This window comes from Pinus tabuliformis, chromosome J, assembly GCF_031772625.1.
Source record: "Pinus tabuliformis cultivar Carrire ecotype Pingquan chromosome J, CPIR1, whole genome shotgun sequence".
Classification (NCBI taxonomy): Eukaryota; Viridiplantae; Streptophyta; class Pinopsida; order Pinales; family Pinaceae; genus Pinus; species Pinus tabuliformis.
Genome location: NC_142295.1, coordinates 940,995,956 through 941,007,240, shown reverse-complemented (window position 1 = coordinate 941,007,240; position 11,285 = coordinate 940,995,956).

Sequence of the window (11,285 nt, the reverse complement as noted above, 5' to 3'; positions counted from 1 at the left end):
CTAATAATAAGAAGTTGGGTTGATTGCAGCTAAGATTCCAAATAAAAACTAAAAATCTCCTCGAGTGATCAGAACATAGAAAAATTAGTGTGTTTAACGAATCCAATATATGGGATTTTGATGCAAGTGATGACATCAACTCTTGACTTACCTAGCTATCAGTTACAATGAAGTTTAGGTTGTAGTTGTTGTTGATGATTTTGACCATGTCATACATGGTAGCATTTTATGTGTGGTGTCTTAATTAACCAAGCTGTGAAAATTTTGCCTAGGATCCTTGTGCGGGTCTGGATCGAAGTTAGAGTTCTTTGATGAAGCTAATTTTAAAATTGGGATCCCTCTGCAAGATTGTTTTATGTAACTACATTTAATGGTTCCCAACACTATTGAATGAGGTATTATGCACCAGTCGAGTGGAATTGGAATTATAATTCAACATTGTTATTAGATTTATTTAAGATTTGTATTAATCAAGTATTCAAGAATTTAGATAGATTAAATTTCTTTTTATTTTTTAATAAGAAAAAAATTTTGAAATTTTTTTGATTTTCATTAATAGAAAGTAGATATATACTTTAGTATTTCATTGCTAGTTTTTTGCATGCCATTTGAGATTTTAAAATAAAATGTCAAAATCTCTAAGTATCTTATTACTCTAAATTATAGTTCTTCTATTTCTGAAAATTGTATATTATATCAATCTTCACAACAAAATATTGGTATGTGATCTTAAAGTTCTTTATGATGAAAAATATAACATATATGATTCAAACATGACAAAAACATATCATGATCTATGAAATTGTCATGGAAAATTGAAAAATAAACCAGATGAAGGAAAAATTATCAAGGACATCCTTTTATAAGTTAAAACTCCCCGAGTTGTAAAAGGATTCCTTTGTCAAATAGTTGAGTAGAAAATCCTCCCTAGCACATAGTTGCACCCTTCTTTGATAGGAGATCTACCACTTGATTCTACTCTCTATAAACATTATTAAAGGCAAGTCTCTAAAAAGTATTCATCAAATATATTATGCATTACATCCAAAAAGTAAGGGAAGGTGGTCCAGATTTTGTTCTCAATTATACCCAATCTAGGATCATCTTGGAATCTGCAAACACAGGTAAATCTACAATTGTAATCCAATTAGCACACAGAAGAGACCCCAAGAATATGATTAGCTCAACTCTATTATTTGACCTTGTGCCACTATACTAACTGAAATGGAAGGTGTTTTCTCGCTTCAAAACTAAATGTGTCCCACTTCCCCAAACTCTGTTGGTGGATTCTCCTTAAAAAAAAAACAATAGGAAAGTGTGATCATTGCTCCATAAGTCAAAAATGTATCCTAGGTTGTTCCTCCTTCATTAGCCCTATCTCCATAAAATATGCAGATATTTTTAAATAGGTATCTCTAGTATCTTGTTTTGTTTGTTCAAAAATCTTCTCATTCTTGCTTCTCCATATGTCCCACATAATATAGAAAGGCAAGGAACGATATGTCTTGAAACCTTCAAACGATTGAGTCAAACATCGCTAAATGGAAACCATGTTCTAGATTACATATATTTTAAGTGTTTGAAGAACCCCACTCCATACCAAGATCACCAAAGTACATGTTAGAAATAGATGTTCCACGTTTCTAAATCTTATTTGCATAAATAGAATCTGCTAAGATCCTAAAAGTCCCATTTATGGATACTATCCCAAGTTAAAATATTATTGATGACCACCAACCACATAAACATTTTAATTTGAGAAGTATATCCCATTTCAACGTGTTATGAAAACCAAAAAGAATTATCATTCAAGCCACGTCCATGAGAAATATGTTTATAAATCTCTTTAACCAAGATCTGCTCACTATACATAACACCTTCCCATGACAACTTGTCTTCCTTCTCGGTGAGTTTTAAACCTGCTAGACTTAATTGTGTTGTGAAACATGCCCATTCCACAAATAGATCCTTTGGAAATCCAATTTCAAATGCATTAAGCCAATAACTTGTAACAGAAGAAGATCCTCGATCAGAAGAGATTTAGTTCATAAAGTAAAGCCTTTTCTTATGTAAATGCTCAAGGATGGGAATAGAAAGAGTATGTATTCACTCCACTCCTTTGATAACATCTAGTCCAATTTCTATCATATTCCCCCTTCCAACCTCCCATCTCATATTTCGTGCTAGCCAATCTTTGTTTCTCATCATTCTTCTCCATATTCAAGATGCCACCTTCTTCTTTGGAACCCCTTCTTTAATCCATTCCTTAAGTTGCCTATTTTTTAGGCATTTTCTCTTTAATAACCTATTACAAAATACCTTTTCCCTGGAAAGCTCTCCATAATTTCTTGACAATTAAAGCCTTACTGAAACATTAGGTGTCCTTTATACCCCACCCTCAATCCTTCTCATGTCTTGAAATCACCTCTAAATAGACCAAAAATATATTCTTTATGTATTTAGGCCTAGCCCAAAGGTACCTATTATGAAGCCACAAAAATAACAATAGAGGGATTCTATGGGGCACAGTAATAACAATATGGGGGCAATAGGGGCACAACAATATTAATAAGGGGTATAACTACAATAGTAATCGGGTAATCACTAGTATTATAGGGACCCAACAATACCTAGCTATAGTAGTATCAATTCTTTTAATTATATCTTTAGGGAGATAGAATAGATGCCTCCTATGTATAAAAATATTGTTAAGGGTCACTTTGATCATAATCAACCTCCCTCCCAACAATAGCCACTTATTCAACCATTGAAACGTCTTACACTTGAATTTTCTTGTCAACCATTCCCAGTTCCTTATTTCATGTTTATGAGGTTCAAACATAGCCCTAGATATTTGAATCCTTCCTTTATCGAAATTGTGTCCACCTCATAGGTTCGAGCTCGCACTAGTAGCATAGACATTCCACTCGGGGAATATTTCCACTAAAAATTACCATGCCTTCTCATTAGCTACCATAGTCTCTTGAAAAAGGACTAGTGCTATTACTATAAGAAATTTGCACAATATGACATGGATGTCAAAAGAAATAGTGAGATCAACATAGAGTAAGTGTCCATATCTTCAACAATGAAGGAGAATCCTTTGAAGTTGTGTTTCTTTGCTACCATGTTTCTGAAGACAATTACGGTGAGGACCTATGGTTGTTGGATAGTGGCTGCAACAACCATATGATAGGTAACAAAAATATGATTTCCTGCATTGATGCTTCTATCAAATCTGAAATTACTCTTGGTGACTATTCTCATATAAAATCTAAAGGGAAAGGTATTATGTCTCTTCTTACTAAAGAAAAACAATAGAAAAATATACATGATGTTTATTATGTTCCACACCTGAAGCATAATGTCATTAGTGTAGGTCAATTGATGGAACATGGCGATGATGTAATATTTCAAGGGACAAATTGTTATAGTTTTGAGAAACCTCCTAGTATAATACTTATAGTCAAGGCATAAAATACCAAGAATAGAACGTTTCCCTTGACTCTCAAAAGTACAAATATGTCACAACCATTTGCACACAACATTTCAAATATGGATGAATCAAATTATGGCATTCTAGGTATGGTCATATTCCCTTCAAGAGTCTTACTCTTCTCCAAAAACATTTGATGGTCATTGGTCTCCCTATTGTGAATGATCAATATTGTCACTGTGAAATTTTCGTTCTTAGAAATCATAAAAGAGACAAGTTTCCTACATATTCCAACATCCAAAAGGAACCCTTAGAACTAGTCAACACAAATATCTATGGACCAATGAAAATAGTATTTATTGGTGGAAGTTTTTATTTTATCACCTTTATTGATGACTATAAAAATAAAATATGGATTTATTTTATTAAAAATAATTTATATACTTTCTCAAAGTTCAAATAGTTCAAAGAAAAAGCAAGAAATCGAAGTGGCAAGTTCTTGAATGTTCTTAGGTTGAACATAGGAGGAGAATATCGTTCCAACCATTTCACAACATTTTTTCAACAACAAGGCATCATTATGCGAAACACAACTAGATACACTCCACAATATAATGGATTAGTAGAATGAAAGAAACAATCAATCATCCACAATATAGCAAGATGCATGCCCCACACAAAGGAATTGTCCAATGAGTATTGGGTTGAACTTGTTGCTACTACGATATATATTCTCAATAGATCTTTGAGAATCAATAGTCAAGATACAATACCTCAAGAAGTTTGGGATGATAAGAATGTGAATGTGTCTCACTTTCAAATATTTTGTGTATCATATGTTCTAGAAAATTTGCAAAAGGAACTTGATGATAGAAGTGAAAAAGCATTTTTTTAGGCTATAATGAAAAATCAAAAACTTAAAGACTCTGCAATCTTCTCACCAAGGATGTCAAGATTGTAGGTACAAGAATAGCCACAACACTTTGAAAATGGTACTTCTTACAACAATGAATCATAATTTTCAGAAGATAATTAGAAAACAAGAAGCGTTAAGGATATATATGAGCAAAAAAATGATTGGAGTAGCAAAATATTTTTTCCTTTCTTTCCCATCAACCAACCCATTTTGAAGAGGTATTAAAAGTGAAGCGTTGGGTTGATACAATGAATTAGGAAATGATGACCATTGAGAAGAATGAAACTTTGGAACTAGTTGATCTCTCAAAAGACAACCAACATTGGTGTCAAGCGGGTCTACAAGACCAAATTGAATGAAAAAAGGAAAAATCGAGAAACATAAGGCAAGACTAGTTGTCAAAAGATTCTCTCATCAACTTGGCATAGACTATAGTGAAACCTTTGCTCTAGTAGCAAGGTAAATACAATCAAAAATGTTTTGGCCACTTTATCTCAAAATAAATGGCAAAATTTTCAATTGGATGTCAAATCTACTTTTTTAAATGGCATATTGGAAGAAGAAATTTATGTGGATTAGCCACCTGATTTTGAAATTCCAGGACAAGAACATAAACTTTATACGTTAAAGAAAGTCTTATATGGCTTGAAACTAAGATCCACATGCTTTATATGGCTAAAATAAGATCCACATGCTTTGTACAATGGAATTGAATGTTATCTCATTAATAATGGATTTCACAGAAGCATCCATGAGCAAACTATTTATACAAAAACATTGTTTTCCTTTATGTTAATGATTTTCCCTATACAGGTAATCATATGTTAGAAGAATTTAAAGTTGTCATGCAAACAAAATTTTACATGACTGATCTTGGCCTCATGAAGTCTTTCTTGGAAATCGAATTTCAACAAATGGTATTTTTATCTGTCAACAAAAGTATGCAACTAACATCCTACACAAGTTTAGAATTATAAGTTGTAAACTAGATGAAACTCCAATTTCTCTATTGATCAAGATGAGTAAACATGATGGACCATCATTTCGTTCTACCCTATATAAAATTCCAGTTGCTTGTCTCTTTTATCTCACTACAACTAGACTAGAAATCATGGAATCACCCAAGGATGCCCACTAAAAGGTTTCAAAAAGAATTTTAAGATATGTTGCAGAGACACTAAACTATGGCTTATTGTACAATAATTCTAAAGATTGCTCACTCTCAGGCTATAGAGGTGGAAACTGTGTAGGCAACTTATATGATCAAAAAAGCACATTCAAAGTACACTTTTCACTTGGGAAAAAATATGATGTCATGGAAATCGAAGAAATAGTCCATTATTTCAATATATTTTGCAGAGGAAAAGTATGTAGTTGCAACTTCCACAACTTGTCGAGCAGTATCCCTGAGAAGGCTATTGAATTATCTTTCCCATATTCAAAATGGGCCAACTCCTATTTTTACGATAACATCTCCACCATTACCTTATCCAAAAATCATGTGATTGACAAAAAGAGAAAACATATTGACACACGCTTTCACTTCATTCGATAGCTTGTTAATAATGGAGATATATTTCTTCATTTTCATGGATCAGGAGATCAACTTGAAGACATTTTTACAAAACCATTAAGAAAAAAAATTTGAATTTTAGAGAGAACACTAGGGAATTTTAAGTTCCAATAATACTAATAACTGAGATTAGGAGGGGGTGTTGAGAGCATTAATCTCATTGTCTCATCCTTGTCTTCTAGTTTTCATAGTTACTTTCATTTTAGTTCAATTAGGAGTTCTAGTTGAGTTTAGTTTAGTTAAGTTTAGTTATTTATTGTTGATGCTTCATGGTCTCCTATGTAATCAATTTAGTTGTTATTGAATATTTTGAAGAGCTAGTTCACTCCACTTCTATTTTGAGTTTATTCTTGTCTCTATTTTCGCCTCTCAATTCTTGTCAATAATGCCTATCAACCTGGATCTATGACTTATAGAAGCCTCATTACCTGGATCATTGAATTAGAGCACACTTCACTACACAAGATGAGAACTTTTATCCATTTTGAAATAGTTTTTTATCATCATAAAATTATAGAAAGGATCTATTAAGTATGGGACAAATTAAAAAATTCACTTTGCAAAAACAATTAGGATTTAAATAAATTACATTTATTTCTTAAAATATTATGGTATTTTTTTGTAAGTCCATAATTTTCTATTAAGTCATAATGAATATACATCGTGAGAAGCTTGATTGCAAAACCCTTCCAACCTCATGCCTACCACACTTGTTGGCTAGAAGGTAGTGTAAAAAAATCATGACAACAAAAAAAGTAAACTTTAAAAAAACCACAAGTATTATGCACAAACTAACCAAAAAAACCTAAGAATCAAAATGCAACCTACAATCATCCTTAATAAACTAAATTACATGGAGCAGGGTCATCCAAACCATTGCCATGTGGTGGACAAGGGCGAAAGGATTTGTGCACATGTGCTTCCGTATGCACTATTCTAACCTTCAGATAGTTCAACCTCTCTTGTATTGTCTTTTTTCCTTGATGAAGGGAGACCAATCGATCCATGATATGCCACTAGTTGTGTAGGAGGTTGTTCAAAAAAATGATAATCTTGTTATGATCATTATGCCTATCTCAAGCCAACTTCTCCACCAACACTATAACTCGATGAATATACATTTCCATGGAATCAAAGGGAGGGGGAAAGTCTGCATGCCCAGGCGAGTTGGCGGGTTGTTGGTCCACCTCTTCATAATCGTCTTAGTGTCCCGTTCAGTGACCTATAACTTGACCCTGAGGACCCACACCTCTATGAATGGGTCCTCACGGACGTTGCATACCAACTCAGATAACCTCCAAACTAAACACACATGAAGTCTTCTGCCCAATGAACTAGTTGCTCGATGAAACTGAGTGATCCTCCATATATAACCATTCAATGAAAAATGTTGAATGTGTGCAATAAAACCCACTGATGATCTTATATCTACCTTTCGATCCCTGCTCAGGAAGCACCAACAACCACCTTCTCCAGTCACATTCCGTGACCAGAGACACCGACTTCTCCAAGCCCTCGAAAACATCAAATGGAACCTAGGTCACCCAAATGAAACTGAGAACCCTGGATCTACAGGCCCACCACCCCACTGACCTGCCAAAGACGAAATACAACAAAGGTGAAAAACAAGAGTTGCTAATCAACCTTTGCTTCTACACTCAGCCACATTGGTAAGCACCAAGAACATTCGAGACACCCTTTAATTAGCCCTTCCAAACTTACCAAAGAGCATTTCTTGAATAGAAAATAAAATTACACATGTAACCTTTATCCACACAGAGTTGAGAACAGGACCCTTGCAAGCAAACACAAAGGCAACCTGCCCAACTTGGAGGCCCGTGCGCCCCAACTTCGTAGCCAGAACCTTCCATGACAAACTAGAGTCCCAGATTATTATGTCTGCATTACTAGTCATATTTTTTTTCTTAGAGCAGAGGGAAAGAGATGGTTGTAACAGATAGCCACCCTATGCTCCATGAAAGAAAACTCCCACCAACGTCTCATGGCCCATTACCTGAAGTTGCAGTCGTGAACCACCATGAACCAAACAACACTTGTAATCATGGCTCAATCTTGAACCTTCATAGCCTACTCACCAACAATGGCTTTCCCAACACGCGTCATCACATTAATCGTCTCATGGGACAGGAGTAATCGCCCCGTCCTAACCCCTTTGTCATCCATTATCACCCCATCAGGTGAAATATTATGGTAATGAATGGAAATTAAGTTAAAAAAACAAGTTATAATTTTTTTAAACAAAAGATTAGATTATTATTAAAATTATATTTTATTTTAGATACTAAATTAAAATTAAATATTATCACAAAGTATATAAATTATTAACCAGATATTGAAAATAAAACAATAAATCATCTAACACACATTTATGGTAATAATCAATACAATCTGTCCTAATTGTTAATTAATAATTCCACATTTAATATATAGATTAATAAAAAATATCATATTTTCAAACAACAAATTATTAATTATTATCTACAAACATAATAATTATAATAACTAAGATATTAATTATTATGAATAAACAAAATAGTTATGGTAAGAAAATTTTAATTATTTAAGACACTTCCAAAAGTGAAACATAATAGTTTATGCATCATGGTAGAAAGCAACCCAAAAATAACCTGACATTGATATTGAAAGGTTACGAAGGAAACTGCTCCAATGATTTTTGAATATAAATTGAAAATCTGATAAACATACGGAATGATATTCTAACAAACACTCGTTTTCTCTGTCGCAGAAAAGTGCATGCTATAAGAAGTTTCTCGTTTGCACCGTTCAAAAATAAGTTACAGTTTGTTTTTCTGAAAAGAAGTTACAGTTTGTTTTTATGAAAAGAAGCCTCTTGTGGAAACATAGAACTTTTTATTTTTTTACATGACAATCGCTTCTAAGAGTTGAGAAACATTTTCTAGTGGTTCCCGTGTTTTTGGGAGCTTTGGAACTGTATGGAAATTTGTCTTTTTCAACATGAGCTGCAATGGGAGTTTGGGAAACTTCCGGGAGCTTTGAAGAGACTATTTTTTTTGAGTTCTAGTGTTCCCTAGGGTTGGGGAATACAAAGTCTGTAGAGAAATATGTTGAACTAACCACAAAAAATGACCCTAAGTTGAAACCTTCAGCCAAATACATCCTTAATACCGATATTTTTAATTGAGATACTAGAGCAATCTCTTGATGGGTTAAGGAAGCGTGTGGCACCTTGATGTAAGGGTGATATCTAGGATGTCATGCTCATGAGTATTTCTTTTAATGTTTATGTATATATATCGCAGAAGATTATGTGTGCATATTGTATGTGGCAGTGAATACTTAAACATTAGAGTTTCTTTACTTTTTCTCTTAAGAATAACTAAACAAATATATGTAAAATTGTTCCTTTTGATTTTTAAACCAGATTGTTTCAAAGACTCATCATGTGTCATAATGAACTTGAAATTTTAATATTTTATATATATAAAAGTTAAAGACCGAGGGAATGAGACACCTAAAGAATATATTTATATAAGAGAGATTATATATTTATTATTTATATATTTAAATTGATTTTAATATTTTAATATTTTGATTCAATATTAATTTTGATTATTATATAAATATATAATAAAAAAATATTTTTTATTTTGTTTTTCCTTTATTTTTTATTATATAATATTATCGCTACTGATTAGCCCTTTGCTGTAAATTTTGGGAAAACTTCTAACCTTTTCTGACACCTGTACCCAAGTTTCCAACATTCCTAAGCCAAATTTCCAACTAAACTCATGCAACATAGGTTTTTCCTCAAAAAAAAAAAATGAAATGGAAAATAAAGGCACCGAAAAAAACAACGAGAAGATAATTAACCTTTTCGCACAAATTCCATGCTCTACTACAGTCGGAGGGAGAGAGAATACCTACATTATATTTGTGCGTTTTCAACTTTATATTATATAGATATGCTTTTAATTTTATATTGTATTTGTGTTTTGTCTTTTTTAAGGTTTTATATTATGTTGGCTAAATTAACAGAGCTTAATTGATCATGTGACCTTTTAATGGTTGTGACATCCCAATAGCAAGGATAACATTTTGTTGGTTAACGAGTAGAGCCTAACCCCAAGGGTGTAGAGGAGAACTGACCTTATGACCTCCCAATGGCCAGGAGTATGCTTTTAATTTTATATTGTATTTGTGTTTTGTCTTTTTTAAGGTATTATATTATGTTCGCTAAGGATAACATTTTGTTGGTTAACGAGTAGAGCCTAACGCCAAGGGTGTAGAGGAGAACTGACCTTATGACCTCCCAATGGCAAGGAGTATGCTTTTAATTTAATATTGTATTTGTGTTTTGTCTTTTTTAAGGTATTATATTATGTTGGCTAAATTAACAGAGCTTAATTGATCATGTGGCCTTTTAATGGTTGTGACATCCCAATGGCAAGGATAACATTTTGTTGGTTAACTAGTAGAGCCTAACCCCAAGGGTGTAGAGGAGAATTGACCTTATGACTTTCCAATGGCAAGGAGTATTCTTTTAATTTTATATTGTATTTGTGTTTTGTCCTTTTTAAGGTATTATATTATGTTGGCTAAATTAACAAAGCTTAATTGATCATGTGACCTTTTAATGGTTGTGACATCCCAATAGCAAGGAAATGGTAGGGAAAACACATTATGTTGTCTAAACTAGCAGACCCTAATCCCAAGGGTGTCAAAGAGAATTGACCCTTTAACCTCTCAATAACAACTTATTTTAGCACTGGAAACTCGACCAATTAAACTAACCTTGAAAACTCTATTTACATTTTATGAATTCTCCATAAAAAAAAATCTGCTACATTTATCCTTAATCATTTCTATATAACAAATATAATATAAAACAATATGCACTGTGTTTGGTTTTTATTCAGAAAATAATATTTAATAATAAAAAACTTAGACACGTCTGTTTTGACAAATTCAAAGATATAATTGTGAAAGACATTCTTACGTTAATTGTGAAAGAAAAAAACAAATGAAAACGTTAATTGTGAAAGAAAAAAACAAATGAAGTGGACAATCAAACACCAACAAAAACCATGAAACTCGCACATATTAAGCCCTTGAGTTCACAAGCTCAATAGTGAACGAGATCGAAATATTTGGCTAAGTAATTGTCTAATTTCATTAAAACATTTTAATTGGAGTTACAGAGATCTTAACACAAGTCTAAGATATTAATATTGCCTTGGTAACTGGCTTCTTCTGAAGTAGCAGTGTTCTAAAGATGGAAGGCATGTCTTCCAAAACCTATAATATATTAACAATCATTGATGGAGCTTATATTGTAGACCCCGCAGGCAGATCGTGCT